The sequence below is a fragment of the Drosophila tropicalis genome, unplaced genomic scaffold, assembly GCF_018151085.1.
Source record: "Drosophila tropicalis isolate 14030-0801.00 unplaced genomic scaffold, ASM1815108v1 contig_586, whole genome shotgun sequence".
Taxonomy (NCBI): Eukaryota; Metazoa; Arthropoda; class Insecta; order Diptera; family Drosophilidae; genus Drosophila; species Drosophila tropicalis.
Genome location: NW_027173062.1, coordinates 42,860 through 62,076, shown reverse-complemented (window position 1 = coordinate 62,076; position 19,217 = coordinate 42,860). Strand labels below are relative to the sequence as shown.

At 34.5% G+C, this 19,217-nt stretch overlaps 1 protein-coding gene across 1 annotated transcript in view; it reads right to left on the bottom strand.

Moving 5' to 3' along the window:
- LOC137575645 (protein decapentaplegic-like) overlaps nt 1-13,218 on the bottom strand; it is a 41,913-nt gene extending 28,695 nt beyond the window's left edge. Inside the window, exon 1 of the mRNA XM_068288278.1 lies at nt 13,123-13,218. The gene's annotated coding sequence lies outside the window, so the exon portion shown is untranslated. The remainder of the gene's footprint in view (nt 1-13,122) is intronic.
- Between the last annotated feature and the right edge of the window lie 5,999 nt (nt 13,219-19,217).

The window sequence follows — 19,217 nt, the reverse complement described above, 5'->3', positions numbered from 1 at the left end:
ATACGAAAGTTTTTATGGCATCGTGTTCCCTATCTCTCTCTGTACCTCACTCTCTTTCGCTCTGTCTCTTTTTTTTTGGGAAATGTTTTCCTCCAGCAATGTATACGAATTTAATTTTTATGGTTTGATTATTAAAATTTGTTACATAAAAGTTTCCAAAAGGTAAATCATTGGATTTAAACTTTTCTCCTTCGCCCCATACATAGTTTGTGGTCATGGGTAATAGTTCATTTACCTGGGTAAGGTTAAACCTTGGATGAAAAGTTTCCCCCTCTATGCCCATTAAACGGTCGTGAATTGCGCACAATTGTTGATGTAAATATTCGCCGAGGAAATGAAAGAGCCCCAAACTATAGAGCATCGCATAACTTATCAGTGAATTATTCTGATGAACCGGAGAATGTTGAAAGAGTTTTTCCCAAAATTATATGACCTTAAATCAAATCGTTGTTATAAATTTTCAAAACTAATGAGGGAAATCTTTTGTCTTGAGTGGAAAATTTCAAAAGAGTTTTGTTTTTCGGGCTTAAAAGTTATGCTAATGGTTTGAAATAATGAATCGATTGGAAAACTTAAGCAAAATCTGTATTTAGATTAATGTTTCTACCTTGCTGATGTTCAATAGATGTTGCATGAATCTCAATTTGTTTTTTAGCATTTTATTTTTGCTGAACTAAATTCAGTGCCTATAGCAAGTCAAAAACCTAAATTTTTTGTATGTTTTTGCCCTAATAATGCAAATTAGAAGATCACTTATCAATATGAAGGTTAGAACAGGGATGAAAATTGATCGAAACTGATTTGCAATAATAATGTATTTTAATTTTTAGATTTTTAAACAGAAATTTGTTGTGTATCTAAAAAAACTGACTTTTCGTTCATTTCCAATCGATTTCAAAAAAGTTATAATTTAGTTTTTTTTAAATGGCTTTAAACACTTGAAAAAAATCATGATAAAAGTCACGACTTGTTGTGAAAATTGGCACACACTTTTGTTCCCAAGATTTTAATTCAGATTGGAAGATATTGTTTTAACTTAAAAAATAAAAGGGAAGAATTTTTAAAATATATCAAAAATTGACTAAATTAGAGCTTCATAAAATCAAGGTTTATTGGAATAAATTGATGTTCATTGACATTGATAATAAAATTTAGAAAACTTACAGATACCCAAAGATTAGAGTTTTTATGAATTTTCAGAATTTTTCATAACATATTTTTCTAATGCAGGTCTTCAAAATTTTGCTCGTTTTGATTAGCTTTTTCCAATCCTGATATATGCATGGCTAATCCGACACTGACGATAATCACATTCATTGTAGTGAATCGTACCCTCGTAAAGTGGGCTTTTTAAAATCGTTAAGTCCTTAAATGAATTACTTAGATATGTTTCGATTTATAAATATTTTATTAGGTTTTTTTCATGTTATGGGAAACCATTCCATAAGATTTCTTTATAATTAGATAGCCTTTTCAAAAGATTGTTTTTATGTTAGCTATGTATTCCAATGGTTCAATTTGATGAACTGGCAAACTTTATATCAATTAGGCACAAAAAATCTTAAATACCAAGGTTCCCTCTCTTAATTAGGGACGTGATGTTAGTAAGCACAGATATAAATGGCTAAATCGACTTAACTTCTCACGTTGACCAATAAAATATATGTGTAGTAAACAGCCGAATAAAAATAAACCCCAAACTTGCTGGTGTGTAACATAATACATAATTAACAAATTGTTTAATTGTTATCAATTGCATCAATCCCGATTCCCATTGGATCAAATAGTTTGTTCTATTGAGAATTTTCATTTTATGGCAAGGACTTTAATCATTAAGGATATCAATACTTTCTGCGTTCTAACACCTGCCTTGATGCGATTTTCGTGAGCAAAATTCAAAGTAAACTTTATGGCAACCAAAGACTATAACTTTTCCCATGCTTCCTTTACGCTTTTCCAAAATTTCGACATATTTATTGAGTTGTTTTGATTCTACTTAAATCTCTCAGCGTGGAAATGTGCTTATAGGTAATAATGATGAGTCTTCATTTAGATAAAACTGGCGCCATCCATCTTCAGCCCACTTCAATTTGAGGGAATTTCACAATTTTTCCAACACAAAAGATGCATGTCATTGTAGTACTTTTAAATTGACCATTTCGCATATTTCGACCAACATTTTATTGGGTCGATTGTGAGAGACAGAGAGACAGAAAGAGAGAGAGAGAAAGGGATGGGGGCATGAAAAGCATAAAATAAAAGAAAAATCCCCATACCTAAATGCTCGTAAATTCACATACCACAGAGAGTTGGGTGGAAAAAATAACACACTCACACACATTTTCCATGGCGGCATGCCACAGATTTTTCCACAATACGCACAGCACACCAAAACACACACACACACAGCCATTATGAATTCATAGCGAAGGCCAGAAACGAAAGTTTTCCATCATATATCATCAAACAGGGCAAAACGGGCGTACGGAACGGAACGGAACGCTTCTCGCCCAAGATCATTTGTCTGCCTGTCTTTCTGTTTGACTAGCTACCTACCTTTTCTACTTAGCCCCCACATTGAACACTTCCTGAAAGCATCCAGTTCTCTCAAACTTAAATAGTTCAAATGAATTTAAGTGTAAATTTCTTTTGGCAGTTGCGAATTAAAAAAAACAAACGAAAAAACTTAAGATTAAGCAAAGGTCCCCATCAGACCCCGCGCACTTCCAGCTGAGCAACCTGATCTGATCAAGCTCTCATCTTCAAATCGAAGGCATTAGTATCTTAATCATGCATGTCACGGTCACAAATTGAAACGATCCATCAGACAGATCTTCCCTCTTCTCACTCTCTCACTCTGTCTCTGCAGCAAACTCGACTTTGCTGCGTTGCGACTCGACTCAATTCGACTCGAATCGCTGTTGACGTTGCTTTGCTGTGTTGCAACCAGTTACCAATTACATACCTATGGCTTGGGGTCGTAACTATATCTGGGCTTACGTATATACAAATACTTATATATATATATCTGTACACACACTACACATACGTATACGTATTTATTTATATGGCCACCTCTCACACTTGGCTTGGATCAGTTTTGCTATTGCTATTTTGTTTGGTTAGTGGGCCGCAAAAATCTAGATATTTATAAATAGATCGGCTAAAATTAACTTTTGTTTGCGGTTTTTGCCAACAAATATGTGCATAAGTAATTGTAATAACACAAAATGATATCGCTTTGAACTGGAATATGGGAATAGATTATCAAAGTAGCTAATTTCAAATAAAAACATATTTGCATAAGAACTCTTTTTTATAAATATTTTACTAATTGTAAAGGACGACATCCTTACATTTTTTATATGTAATTTTGGCACAAAATATTCTCATCCATAAAATTTAACTTATCTAATTAAAGTAATGAAGTTCATGTGTTCAATAAACTGAAGATTGATTTCACTTCCGACTTATTGTTAGACCGAAAAGCATTTGATTAACGATTTTAAATTTATTTAAATTATGTTTTTAGGAAGATAAGGTAGGAAAAATTTGTTTGTTTTTTTCAGAATTTCCAACATTTTAAAGTTCTGAGATATCAAATTATGGAATAAGACTTTCTCTGACATATGTATAACCAGATGTTTATTATTGATTTTAAAATATTTGAGATGCATAACATAATCAAAATCTTCTTGAAGAAAAGGTTTTCAAATTCTTTGCACTGCTTTGGTATATGAATTTCTGTAGTTAACATTGTGTTATTTATAAGAGATTTCCAAATTCATAATGATATAATTCATTAAACTGTTAGAAATAACCATGACAAAAGAAACAAACGTGACGTTTGGAAAACAAGGGAATGCTTCTGAATACATAGTTTAAGACTTTCGACTTTACTCTCATAAGAATTTTTTTGTTTTTTAGGGATCTCAAAATAAGTAACATCCGCAACCATATATAAAAAATAACTATAAAATAATCTTAAATGGTGTTTGAGGGCGAGCAAATGGCGAGTAATAGATTTTGTGATTTCAGTTTGTATCAAAATTCTTCAGGAACGTAGAATATCTCGAAAGTTTAATGATTAATAAACGTGGACTTTAAGGGTTCTCCAACCGATATTGGCTATCCTATATGCTTTAAATATTTAAGTTCTAGAGTTTACACATGAATTGTGTTTTAAAAATATTTTCTGTAGCCAATTGTTATTCAATATTTACAAAAAATACATACGTAAAACCGACTTGGAAGGAATTGAACTGTCTTATTTCAAAGGTAGCCAATATAATTTACTATCATTTGAGGCCTTAAAAGTAAAATAGATTAACCCAAAATCAAAAATGTCAACTTTATATTTGAAAAAAGACAGCCTTAGGTCAATCTTCCATAGAAGAATATTTCAAAGGCAGAACAATAAGGTCAGTAGGTTGCCTGTATAGCTTTTTCAAGAGCTCCAGAATTGCAATCTCTAAAAAAATAACAAAACTAAAGTAAAAGCTTTTTGTGTATCATGCCCTTGTAAAAAGGACATAGTCCCTAAATATTGGATATTTGCCCTTAATGATATCCTGACTAAACAGTCTTTCTTGGTTTTACTATTCATAAAAAATTGCAGTGACACAGGGTATTAGCATGTCGACTAACAACAAGTGACTCATTAGATATGAATTTGATTGATTTTCTTGCAAATTTTTAGCCATATTAGTTTCTTATTGCAAATTTCTTTCCAGAAAACTAAGCAAATGCTGGAACTGATTGAACATTTTGCCTGTTCCTTAACTGGTCACTAAACTACTGTCACTGCTGCTGCTGCTGTTGCTGGGGGCCACATGCTGAGCTTTTCGGGGTTTTCACTTTCAAAACTGCCTTGTTGGATGCTGGCTAGTGGCCGATGGCTGATGGCCGGTGGCTGGTGGCACGACTCATGCTTGACGCCAATTTGATTGACAGTTTTGCGAGATTTGAGTTCTCTTTGACAGGAGACAACTAAAAAACGTTGCGTGTCACAGTTAAGTAAAACTTAATTAAATTATTTAGATTATGTTGGTTATTTATTTAACAATTTTTGTAGATTTGAGAAAGAGAAAGATATAGAGATGGAGAGACTTGGTGATACTTGTTGATCTCTGTGCATGCTAAAATAAATAAATAACCAATTTTTAATTGAATTTCTACCTACATTTTTAACCTGTTTGACGGCATTCCGTGGCAATCAACGTCGCTGCCAGTTGGTGGAGTAGTCGTCGTTGTTGTCGTCGTCGTTGTCGTTGTTGTTGTTGTCGTCGATGACGCTGGTAGTAGATGTTGCTGTTGTTGTTGTTGCTTTTATTATATGCATAGTGTGGTGTAGTTGCTGTTATTGTAAATTGCTATAGCCCAAGCGCCGTTGCGTTGCCGCCTTAGCAAACCTCGTGCTGTTTTTTCTCTCCCTCTCATTTGCTCTCTATCCCACTTTGTGTCACAACTGGACACAGCAGCAGCAGCAGCATCAGCATAAGCAACAACAACAATTACAAAGAAGACCTTTTTTTTTACTTTGTTTTTGAAACATAAGCTTATCAGAAGCAAAGTTTCTTTGACTGAGAGAAGAGACTGCGCTGCTGCTGATTCCGCTGCTAAAGTGAAGTCAAGTGAAGTGATAGCCGCTTCAGCAGCAGCAGCAGCAGCTGCAATGGATGCTCGAAACGCGTGTCACTTAGTCACACACACCAATTTATACAGGGTGACTCAGAAAAGTATTTAAGACATTTTTTTCAAATCAAGTTTCTAAGAGTCCAACAAAATTTCTTGTTAAAACTTTTCATGCAAGGTTTCCTTAATCTTTTCTGATTTGTGAGTTTCGGATCATTGGGTATCCCTTAATAAAATGAGAGTTTAGGGTTAAAAATGTAGTAATTTTCCAGAAGGATTCGAGAGGATTCACAGAAATTGCCCGACCCACAACCGAAAAAAGTTTTAAACGATTAGAAATATCAATATTTTGAGGGGGCCGTTTGTGAGGCCCCACAATTCAATTCAAAAACCTAAAGTTGGTTTGCTTTGAAAACTTTTTTGATTGGGAAACAGTTTAACAATTTAAAAATGACTTTTCAATCTTTTCACCTTTCTTGAACAGGTTTAGATATTTGTCTACCATTGTGGATGTCTTAACCCGAAAAAGTCTTTAATATTGAAACAGAAACTATTAGGACATCTATATGGGCCTTAAAGCTAATTATTTTTGTGAAATTTGGTGCAAAAAAAGTCAAAATCTCTTAAGACGTAGTTCTCTATTCAGAATTTGCTCCTTTTGCCTTTCTATCACTCCCTTTAAACACAAAGTGCACCTAGAAGAAGAGGATGTATTACATATTTTTTGGTGTCATAATAAGTTGCTTGAAGAGTTTTATGGTTTAATTGATATCTTTATTCCAATTCGCTTCTGAAATTTATACAAAATACCTTGTAAGCACCCTGTATATCTATAAATGTGTCTGCGTGCCTGCCTGAGTACTTTCTTGTCACTTGATAACCGATTTGCATCAATGAAAATGGAACATTTAAGAGCCAGCGAGACAAAAGCTTCTATCTGGAGTGTGAATAAACCACAGGATGTTGACTCTGACTGTGACTAACTAAGTGAGACTATCTATTTATCTCTGTCTTGTAAACCCCCTCTCTCTCTGTCTCTTTTGCATTGCAATTATGATAATTACAACAATAATAAAAGAGTCAAGTGCTGTAACATAGTTAATGCATTTTATTTTTATAGCAAGAAGTTGTTACATAAAAATGTAAATTGCCTTCAGTATGATTATAGAAATTTTCTTAACATTTGTCGTAAATGTTAATGTTAATTTTAATGCTTTGTTTGCATTGTTTTTTATGGCTGCTTCCTTGAAATTCTGTGGTTACGATCAATCTAAATACATACATACAAACATATTTACATTCATTTAAATGTTATTATGATGTTTGCTAGCACTATAAGTTAATTAATCTTGAGCCTGGTTAGAACTCTTCACAACCAACCGAAAGTGGTTCAAAACTGGCGTATCCAGCTAACTGTGAGGGTTACACTGGAAACGGGTTATTCCCTGTTGTTTTCTTCTTCAAAGTCTTGTAATCCAATATGTGTGTGTGTGTGTGTGTGTATAGATGTGATTAGAATCAAGATTTGTGCTAATTATAGAAGATATGATACAAAAAACAAAAGAAAATGTGTCAAAATAAACACAGTAATCTAGAAGGAAAGTAAAAGTTATTGCGAAGAAACACTTAAGCTGTCGGAAAAGTTTTTAAAGTTTTTCGATTTTATAAGCATTAGAGTTGAAAAATCTGTAATTGACTGAGCTATCCAGTAAACCGTTAGAGCTATATTCCGTCTTGTATCAATTGGAGTGAAGTAAAGTCCATACTGGGTAAACCTGTATCCTGGCTCTGTATTGTGGGCCAATATAAGGCGATTCCAGCCAACATTTTTCACGAATACTAATAATTACAAAAACAATTTGGACTCTGTGCTCTTCAAAACTATGCTTGGTGTAAATTTAAATGGTAAGATCACCTGTCCACACTAATTGATTAAGATCAACAATAGGAGCCGCGACTACTTTATTTCGACTAGCATAGCCATGCCCTTTATATAACTCATTATATCCTCTCCTACGATTACAAATGGTTTCAGCTTATGATAGTTTAGATTACGGTCCTGTACTTATACATATATTCTATTTATTGTTCCATAAGTTTTTGTTCTTTATACCTTTTCGAACCTCTAAGATCTTCTTTTTAAAAAATGTTATTTACCCATTTGCACAGACAAGAAATTTTGAACTTAAAGTTTAGAAGTGGCTCATGATGTCTAAGAACACAATTTCTTTACCGATCGAGGGTGATATTTTATTGATCAATCATTTAAAATCATAAAAAAAAACTATTATAAATTAAATTAGTTTTCATTAAAACATTTATTGGTTAGCAAATAAGAAATTTAATGATGTTGCCAAATGTATTGTACATCAATTGCGCAGAGAACAATAAGGATTTATCTATTATTGCCGGAAGGTTGAAACTTAGTGGAAAATAATAAATGAAGAAGTCATTGAAGAATCTGTCATTAATGGACATACATTACACGAGAGCCCCAAAGAAAAAAACGAAATATTTGTTCTGAATAAGTGATATCCATAACACCACTTTTACTTACAACAGAACCGAAACTTATTTAAATACATTTTAATATAGTTTTCATAGTTTTGTTATAGCTTTTTGAATCGAATATATTATATTTATATCGTTGACCCATTGCATAGTCTTCCTTAGAACACGCAATCAATGTTGAAACTTTGAACTGATGTCATATCATACCCATATTCTTGTAGTTAGAGATTGTCAATTTGGGTTGAGAGTGCAGTTATTATACCCGTAAAAGTTTACAATGGACTTAAAGCCATTTATTTCTGCAAAGAATTATAAAGTATTCAGATATCTTTTAGAATTAGCATGAGATTCTGTTGCCGATTTTCCCAGATCTTCCTATTTCATTAGTCCAAGACACTTACCACAAACAAGTTGAAACTTGCTAATGATACTATTAATAAAACAGTTTGAAATGTCCGGTTTTTCTCATATCAAGGGTTTTATTTTGACCCGATCTTTAGCTGAGACTCTTAAGTTTAAATAAAAACCTTACGATTAGCCCAAGGAAAACATCTTTCGAATCAGATGTACAAATGACTTTACAGAACTTAAACTTTGGCAAAGCGTCCAACAGTTTATAAAAGATAAGTACTAAGTAAAGATTTAAATAAAGTTTAAATATAATAATTTATTATTGACATAACTACTAAATATTGTTTTTAGTTCATTTGCTTAAGTTTGAGTCCTAATCAGTAGTTCTTTTTCCCCATTCTTAAACCAATTATCAAGTGAACTAAATTCCCAGAATTAGGGCAATGGAAAACTAGGGATATCCCAGAACGACAACAACACCAGCAACAACAACAACATAAACAGCAGCAACTACAACAGCAACAACAACTGTAAGTATTGTGGGAAAGAGGAAAGATATGAGCTATGTATGAACATTTAATCGTTTTTTTTCTTGTTTTGTTTTTTGCTTGTTGTTTTTACAGCAATTTCAAGTTCGTTAAATCAAAAATTTCGCCCTGGGCCACAGCTGATATTGGTTGATGTTGCTGCTGTTGATGTTGGTGTTGGTGTTTGCTGCTGCTGCTGCAGGCTGCTCTGAGTAAATGTAAACAAACCGAAAGCAATTCAAACCCAAGCAAATCGGCCCGCATAACTGTAAATTTAAATGATGTCTCTCCATTTGAGGCTTATCGATGTACGAGTATGTTATGAAGGCGCGCAAAAATACGGCATAAATAAATAATTAAAATGAAATACAAACACACACACACACATATAGACATACCCGAGTGCCAAGTGATTTGAACTTTGAAGGCAAGACAAGTTAGGCTTTGAGTTATGAATTTATCTAAAATCACAGCATGTTGCCGTTGTCGTTTGTCGTTTGTCGATTGTCGTTGGGTGTTGTTCGATTCTTAACCATTTGACAAGTGGTTTGGCCCAAGTGTCAGACGTGATAAATCATTATACTATACATAGTATATTGCACATATGTATATATGTATATCGATTCAATCTACAAAGTATTCAATTTATGAATATTATTGCTATTATCAGTGAAAGGCCAGAAGAAATGTGTTTGCATATTAGCACATATCAAGTATACGCCACATTGACTTAGAATTGTATTCGAGAAACCAGTATAACTAGGTTCTTTTAAGCAGATGACCTTAAACAATATTTCAGATTTTCTTTATACTTCTTTTCGTTTGCTTAGCAGATGACAAAAAAAAAAAAGAAGAAAAGATAAAATAGTTTGTCTCTGCCACCTTGAGACACGAGTTCATTCATCTTTCAATTTTGACAAATTATGATTGACAAAATAAATGACAAATGAGTTTCGCATAAATATTATGATGTTACCTAAGTCTGAATTGTAAAATATTACATTTATATTAAACATTCAACATTAAAAGAATACATTCGATTAGTCTTCTTCAATTTTATTCATTCATGTCACCAATAAAAAAATAAATTCAGTCGACTCAAATCAAAAGAATAGAATATTTTCAAACATTCAATTCTTTATCAATTTAAATTGAACTTAAATTAAAGATTATATTGTAATAAAATTATATTACCCAATCATGATTCGTTTTCACAAATTTGTTTGCTCCACTTATCTAATATTTGGTTATTTTATAAAACGAATACTAATTTAAATTGATTGCATGTAGCCCACCCCTTGCCTCTATTGGCTGTTACCATTTTGCCTTTTAGGCGCCACATCTAAAGGCGGAAATATTTCAATTTGCCAACTACAATATTCGAGCTCGAGCCAAAGTCCAAGCCACCAGGCAGAACTGACCAAAACTGACTTTCAACCACGAGAGCCAAAGCCAGTGCCAAAGCTAGAGCATTAGTTGCAGTTGCCACCTGCCACACAAGCAACAGCAACAGCAATTGCAATAGCAACTCCTACTCCTACTCTACGCCGGCTTCACCTGCATATATGCAATTCAAGTACAAGCGAAATACCAATGAAATTTTTGCATGGAAACGTGATAGCAAAAGTTGTTACTGACCAGGCTCAGGCTGAGGCTCAGACCCAGACCAGAGCAGGCAGGTTGCTTTGGTTTTGTCGTCGTTTTCGTCGTCGTCGTCGTTGTCGTCGTCTTCGGTCGCATCTGCTTGTGGAATTTATTTATCGTTAAGAAATGCGTGTAAAATAAGTGAAACTATTGGGAGGCTGCCTCCTCTGCCTCCCGCTTATGGTCCAGTGTGACCAGTTTCGTTTTGCATGCAATCTTGGAACACTGAAGTGGGACAGAGAAAGGGTGGCAGGAGACTAGCGGCCAACAGCCAGCAGCCAGCGACTAGCTAATGCCACCACTTTTGATAAAATGTTGGCCTAAGCCAGCAAAAGTTGCCTTCCCCATGCTGATGACCAGTAGCCACTTAGGTGAAGCATGGAAGGGGAGTCAAATTATTGCCGCATTGCTTAGTTGTTGTTATCAGCAATGTGATTTGCCAGGCCAGCAAACACGGAGATGGGAGATGGAGCCACTTCCAACTTGTTGCTTGATTGCGTGCTCATTTTTTTTTTTTTTTTTTTTTTTTTTTTTTTTTTTTTTGTCGAATTTCTGAAAGTGGTAGACCTTCATAGTCGTCTCATCGTAGTCGATGTCGGTTATTTCATTATTGTATTTTTTGTTTTTTTTTTTTTTCGCTTTTTGTTTTTTTTTATCAGGTTTTTTGTTCGTAGCTATCAATTTCACACCTAGCCAACAAGTTTCTATAGCCAAATATTTCGTTGAAAGAAAAAAAAAATTGTACAAAAATCTCACAGCAAACAATTTTCATACCCTCTTAACTGTAGGCATAAAGGATATATTATTGTTCACAAAGTTATATCTTCATTCGTTAGATCTTAAGGACTAAGAGGGTTAGAGGTTTATCCTCGCCTTATATAGAGGTGCCAGGTTGTTGTCATTTCAGAAATTGAATAATTATTGTAAATAACTGTCTATTTGAAACTTTATTGAAAAAAGTGTATAAAAAAAAAAAGTGTATATAGGTCAGTAGATTTGTCATCATGTACAGAGTATTAACAAGTCGACATTTGCATTTTTTATAGAACTGTATTTTTATATACTTTGTACACTTTGTTTGACCTTTTCGAAATTGCATCGCAGTTAATAAACACAATTGGGTATTGTTTATCGAACTAAATACGCTTTCAATTTGATTTAGTATCTAAATTCTTTGTTTATGCCATTCAGTTTAAATGCAAATCAGTTTAAAGTATATGTAATCCGATAGGGCCATAGATTTCAGTTTAAGCCAAACACTTATGCAATAGTAATCGATGTCAACTGACTGACTTGTGCTCCACTCCACCACCACCACGCCCATCGAGTCACATGCAATTATTCAATTAACCAAATGGCGCCATAAATTATCAACCTTGTCCATGCATACTCGTACCCAGATACATTTCCCGATCGAAGGGTTTTTTTTACCCCTTCTCTCTCGATTTCTTGTTGTCGCGCTAATTGTGAATTGTGTGGAATGTCGTTGATTTAGTTCATCATTTGTCTTAATGAATATGCAATTAATATGAAAGATTTATATTTGAGAAAAATTAATTTGATTACAGTACATATTAAGTATTTAATGACTTTTGCAAAGGAATAGTCAGCATTTCCTTAGAACTAGTGGGGGAAAACTATTTCGATTTGATTAAATTAGTTAAATCACATATTTCTTTCCATTGATTTGTACTGGCAGGTAACTATTATCTACTAACTATTTTACTAATTGTCAATATTTTTGTACCAGTTAAGAGCTTGGTTTACGAATTCACAGATTGTGATTTAGATTACTAGCAAAACTTGAATGAACTAGACCACATATAAAGAAACTTTACTTCAATTTTGTAAGAACTTTCAACCACAATCTAATCAGATATGTTGCATGAACACATATTGAACCGATTTGTCATATAACTAGATAGGTTCAATCACGAATTTCACTATTCAAAAGTCAGGCAAATATTTGATTTGTAACGGAAAATGTTAAAGTTTAAACAGAATTTGTCGGCTTTTTGTTTTTTGTTTAAGAAAATATAAGTTATGAAGAAAAACTTTGTCACACGACTGCAAAAGCAACTTAAGTAAATTGCCATGACTGAAATTTAAGTAGAATTAGCAACAAGGCTTTGAATAGATGGTGTTCTTCTTGTTTAAGAAAAAAAAAAAATCACTTTTAGTTGAATATTTGCCATTAAATAATATTAGTCTTGCATTTAATATGGATTATTTTGGCGTTAAATTGCTGAATGCGTTTTTCCATTGGATATGGCAAACCAGCATGGCGTATGCGCGTTATTATTAAATCTAGGGTTGCCACCACCCATCAATTTCGTTCTTACTGTCGCTCACACACACACACACACAAACGCAGACTAACACACACACACACACATATGTATGTGTGTATGTATATCAATCACTCACGCACTCACTAGCTGATTTTGTGGCTTACCTTGTGCCTTACGACGACCGATTTCAGCAGCTTTCTAAAATCCACAAATCCTTTGGCTGCAACTGCAACAACAACCAATTCTGGCAATTCGCAATCGTTGCATACATTATATTTATTCAGGATGTATAATGATTTAGATGAAACACAGGAATCATTTATATATTTCGATTTATTATTATTATATTAACTTTGTTGCTTTTCTCTATATAGATTGAAATCACACACTTCTTTGAATATAAAAAACTTCACATTGTGGATAGACAAAGCTTTAGGCTTGGCTTGTGGTTAGCTCTTGGCTTTTTCGGTTTACTCACTCACACTAACACACATACACACACACAAACACACACACACAGAGACACGGTGATAGAGACAGAGAGAGTGAGCGAGGGAGAGATACACAAATATACATATACGCATACGCAGACACATGCAAATGGATAATTTTTATATTTATATATGTATTTTTTTTTTTTTTACATATATTTATATATGTAGGTATGTATGTATATATATCAATTTTTTTTTTAATCGCGGAACTCGAGGCAAGTTGAGATGAGACTAACCGAGACTTCGAGAGGCTGTGTTGTTGTTTACTTGGTGTGTGTTCTTGAGGCTGCTGCTATCTCGCTTAGTTACTGATGTTGTTGTTTTTGTTGGTTTGTCGTTAATTTTTTTGATTACATTATTTTTTTTTTTGTGTTCCCAGTTTATATTATTTTTTGTTTTACAGCCGCAGAAACCGCGAAATGTTACAACAGAGAACAGAGAGCAAAGGGGTCCAAAATCAAAAACAGAAAAAAAAACTGTTTAAAGAACTATCGACAGCAACAACATCGACACAAACATACATATATAGAAACTATATATACATAAATATGAATAAATGTATATAGATGGATATATGTATATGTATTTTTTAAATTTTTATTTATTTTTTGTTTTTTTTGGCGACAAACAAAACGGTTCCGTACAACAAGCGTTGAGCGCAAAAAACTGAATGAGCATCCAAAGCGGCCGAGGCAAGGCAAACTGGCAAAGGCAAAAGCGAACGAAAAATCAAGCAAAACCCAAGCCAAGCAAATAGCCCCCCAAAGAGTCCCACAGAGCAGAGCGGAGACGAAGCCGTCGCTGAGAAGTCGCCGCAGCAGCAGCAACATCAACATCAGCAGCAGCAGCAGCAATAGCAGCAACCGTGGCGAGCTAGTTAGTTAGTTATTTTTTTTTTTTTTTTTAACACGTAGTAGTAGTGAGAGTCGATCGTTACACACACACACACATACATACAATTACAAAATCTCACTATATCAAGTTGCTTAAGTCCACTCAAAGCGCCATTTAAGTTGAGTAATTAAAGCAAGCGGCGAAATATGTATATGTATATGTTGATATATCTCTCTTTCTTTGTATGCTAGTATAAGTGTGTGTGTGTGTGTGTGTGCGATTAATTATTAATCAAGCCAAAAAGAAAAAAACAACAACAACAAACAAACAAGTCCAAGTAAGTCAGCACAGCTGAAGACAATTACAATAAATATTTCAACTCTCTCAGATTCAGAGTCAGAGTCACATAAGAGTCAATCGATTAGAGTTGGACTTTCTTTGGGTCGACCTCTCTCTCTCTCTCTCTATCACCCGCCTACTCCCTTTTCGCACCCTCTCTCTTTCTCTCCCTATTTCTTTGAAATTTGTTACACTTGTTGTTGTTTATTTTCTTTTAACTTTGCTTCTCTTAAAACTCTTCAAAGTGTTTAAGACAAATCCAAATTAAAGCCAAATCACTTTTTATGAAGTTACCAGATGGTTTTTCTTCAACAACAACAAAATTAAGAGAGATAATTTTTTACAGAAAAAGGTTTACAACTAATTTGGGCATATAATTTTGTAAAACACGACTGTAGGATACCCTGCAGCAGGTAGAACAACAGTCTTTCCCAGGAGTCAGAGATTTGTATGCCAGTTATACTGATAATATTCTTCAATCTCTGAGAGATAACTATTCCCCATTAGTCCCTGCAGTTCTTAACCCTTTGGGGACAACGGTAAGGATAAATTTGAAAAACCCTACCAAAACTTGATAAGCGATCCTGTGAATTTTTAGATGGAACTAAGATGGATAGATCGTCTTAGAGTATCCAATCTCGTATTTTCCTACCTCATACTGCATAAGAAGATATAATTTCAATGCTAAATATGAATAACTCTTCTTTTCACTTCCCACATTACGTATACGCAATGTGTCTCATTAAACGTTTTTGCCAAAAGATGGTCTTAAGTCATATTAGCAATTGTTGCTGCTTCTCTAGCCATTTATAGTAAGTATTATTAAGTACAAAGGCTTTGCTCTCGTTCATTTTTTTTCTTGTTGTATATTGTTTGTGTTGCTGCTGCTGCTGCAACATCGTTCGTTCGTTCATCGTTCGTTGTTGCCGCTGCTGCTGTTGTTGTTGTTTTCGTTGTCGTGTATTACTATGAAACTTGTTCATTGGAATTTTCTAATAAATCAATAAACGCAGACAACACATTGTAACATGATGGGCTAGGTGAGCGGCGGGAAGTTGGTGGCACACAGCTGGCGGCGGCATCGATAGACAGTGAGATGGACAGACAGCAGATAGACGGACAAACAGACAGACAGACAGATAGTTGGACAGGATGGACAAATGGACAGACGTACGCATCGCACAGATTGCGCACTTTAAAAAATAGACCCGCGCGCATTTTGAGGTTATGGAAAATTTATATAGTTTTTTAATCAAGATTATTGACTATGGCAACAGCAAGTACAACAACAACAACAACTATAATAAGCACAACAACAACTTTTTGCAACACTTTCACATGAATATAAAGGAAATTGCATTTAGCTTGACTTGAGTTTCCGTAAATAAACCAAAAAAGGAAGTAACAATTAAGTTGAGTTTTTTTTTTATTATTTTTTTTCGCATTTGATGTCTGTCATCAGCTATTTTTTCTCTTTTCGTAATATGCTAATATTTTTTCTAATAGCCAGTTTCCCCCTTGTCGATGCCCCTCTGTAATTCGTCACATTCCTTGAGTATAGGAGAACTGAAAAAGTTGCAGAACAGGCGGAGGCACCTTGTGTGTTGCCTTGTTAAACGAGCCTGCAACACCCCAGCCCAAGAACGACAACAACATCAGCAGCAACCAAGCAACAAGCCACAATAAACAATGTTGCAATGCTTAATTATTTCAGCGGCAAGGAATTCCTCAGCCTCTGGAGTAAACTTGAACTGCTTCTGCTTTTGCTGCTGTTGGTGTTGCTGTTGGTGCTTCTGCTGGAGCCTGTTGCTGATGTGCTTTTTGTTTTGCGGCCAAGCGTAGCAGCAACTCGATTGTTGCCTTACACTTGAGGTCGATCGTCGTCACTTGGTTACTTGCTTGCTTGCTTTTGGGGCCCGGGGGCCCTCCTTCAATCTCAGTCTCACATTTGGTCAATGGCACCGCAGCGTCTGTGGTCATGTCCCCAGCATGTTGCTGCTGCAATTGCTCTTGGTATTGCTGTTGTGGTCTGCCGCACCCATTTGTAATGCATTAATAGCCTCAAGCTCAACTTAGTACAAAATAGATTGACATTAAGCTGACTTTTTGGGGTTAATCACAAGAGCAGATGATGAATGATCACATTTTGTTTTATGGATTTTCATTAAGTTTATTTTCATTTATAAATAGTGTCTGTGTGTGTGTCGAAATATAAATGCTTCCAAAGTGCATACCTTGAATTTACACCTTTGCAATTATTAAAAATGTTTATAAAGATCTCTTACCCATTTCTGAGCAATAGTTCCATTTAGAATTTTTGTCTTTATATTGAAAGATTTACACCTTGAACTAAATGAATCCTTTTTGCTAAAGTTCGTCCCCAAAAACTTTAAGCATTTTTGTGGAAGATGTTAATCTTATATTTCAGTAATGTAATTTTTCTGAACGAACTACATATGATATCTTTTACATGGATAAGGCCAATTATATATTGAACAAGGAATTTGAATAAATTAGGGCATAAAAGTAGTGTCTTACTTTTAGTTATAAAGTATGACCACAATCACTAATTAAGTTTAAACCAACAATGTTAAAGGACTGATTTTTTATCACTGAAAAGATTCGTAGACAACGATCAACTAACTTTGCATATTTGTAAGCTTGCCAAGTTTTAAATTTTAATTTAATTTTAAATCACGGTACTTATCAACGTATCTGTTAAAGCTAGACAAAAAACATCAATGATCAGAAAAGGATTCCATTAAACCTTTCTTTCATGAAGCTCTAATTTAGGCAATTTTTGGAATATTTGAAAAATTGAAGTCTTCATTTCGAAGTTAAAATAAAGTCTTTCAATCTGGATAAAAATAAAGAGTACTAAACAAAAAGCACATCAGCAACAGGCTCCAGCAGAAGAACCAACAGCAAAATATACATCATATATGAACATATATGTCAAATTATTAAGTCATTTTAAACTAAATGTGTTAAATTGCGATTTAATACAATCTTTTTTAAATTTTGAAAAAAAAAGAAAACATTTTCTTTGCCAATCGTATATGACCCCTTCTCAATCATGCTCTAACAGTCACATTGGAAAGTGATCATTAAACTCAAACTCCCCGAAAACTTATATGTAGAAGCGCTGGCTTAATCCGGCACTGAGTCAAGAAAAGTTAAGGCGAATTAAGCTTTCTACTGTTTATAATTTCACTGCATTTAATATTTAACCATTAAGGACAACACCCTGTATTAAATGTTAAGGTCGTTGTATTTCTTGAAAGAAAGTTCACTGAACTTTTTTAGTCCCCCATCAGAAAAGCCAAGAAAATTAAAATGGGGATATGTACTACCGAAAATCAAACCACTTTCCACCCCCTCAAAGTCTGAAGTACTTAAGACATATGCTTCAAATTAAGACATTCCAATTTGGTGATTGATGGTGATTCACATTTAGTTTCCAAGTAATATGCAAATTATATTCGTTTTCTCTCATTTCTTTATCTTATTGTTTGCTTGCTCTCAACTAAAACAAATGACTGAAGCGTTAATTGAACTTTGTCTATATGATATTTATGTATGTAGATGAACTTTGGCATTGTCTAGACAAATTAAGCACAAAAAACTATATATAGTATAGTGCACATATGTACATATGCTATGTAGAGAGTAAAAAAAAACATCAAGAAACAAAAAGCAATGCTTAATTGTCAATATTGCGTATACGTAATGTCGGTTCGCCTGTTTGATGAGAAGTCGTCAGTTTGTCTGCTGCTGCTGCTGCTCCTACTCTTTATTGGGTGTGATGTCATAAGTCAACACATGCGCACACACACACACGCACACATGCAGATCTAGGCAACATTTTCTATACACAAAAATCGAGATCACGATCGAATCGGAGATTGTTAATTAAAAATGTTCCATAGCGAGTACTTCATTAGCATCGTCAGCAAGATCTGTTGCCGTTGCCACGCGTAATTCTGGAGGCCGTCTCCATCTCCATCATTCGTCCCATGCCATCTCGTCCCGTCTCTCTGTCTCTGTCTCTGTCGCTGTTGTCTCGCTCCAATGCTTAATTAATAAATCAACGCGACACTTGCACTCAATGGCCGCATCTGCTTCAGCTGCCACCAGCTTCCAGTGTTGTAGTCACTGAGATTGTTGTTCTTGTGTTGGTTGCCAAGCCAAAACGCACAGGCAGACAAATTGACGCGACATTCCATAGCTTTCTTTATGCAGAGGGGAGGTGGTTATGGTTAATAAGTGTTAAATATAGAAGCTGATGGCACACAGAACAGAAGAAACAGCAATAGCAGCAGCAATCCACAAGAAAACGGAAGCGGAAATGCTTCCAATCGCCACTCAGAGATCTTGGCGTAGGCTCCAGCCCCTCGGCAAAGTGGTGGGCAGAAAACGACTTTAATTGATGGTTAGTCACTTTAATTAAAATAATGTAATATGTGTAATATATATAGATTTCCTCACACAATCCAAAAATATGCAAAATTGGTGAAATGTCTTGATAAAACTATCAAAAAATTAAAAAAACTCCTGCTCTAGTTAATAAAGGAGTGTATAAACAATTCAAG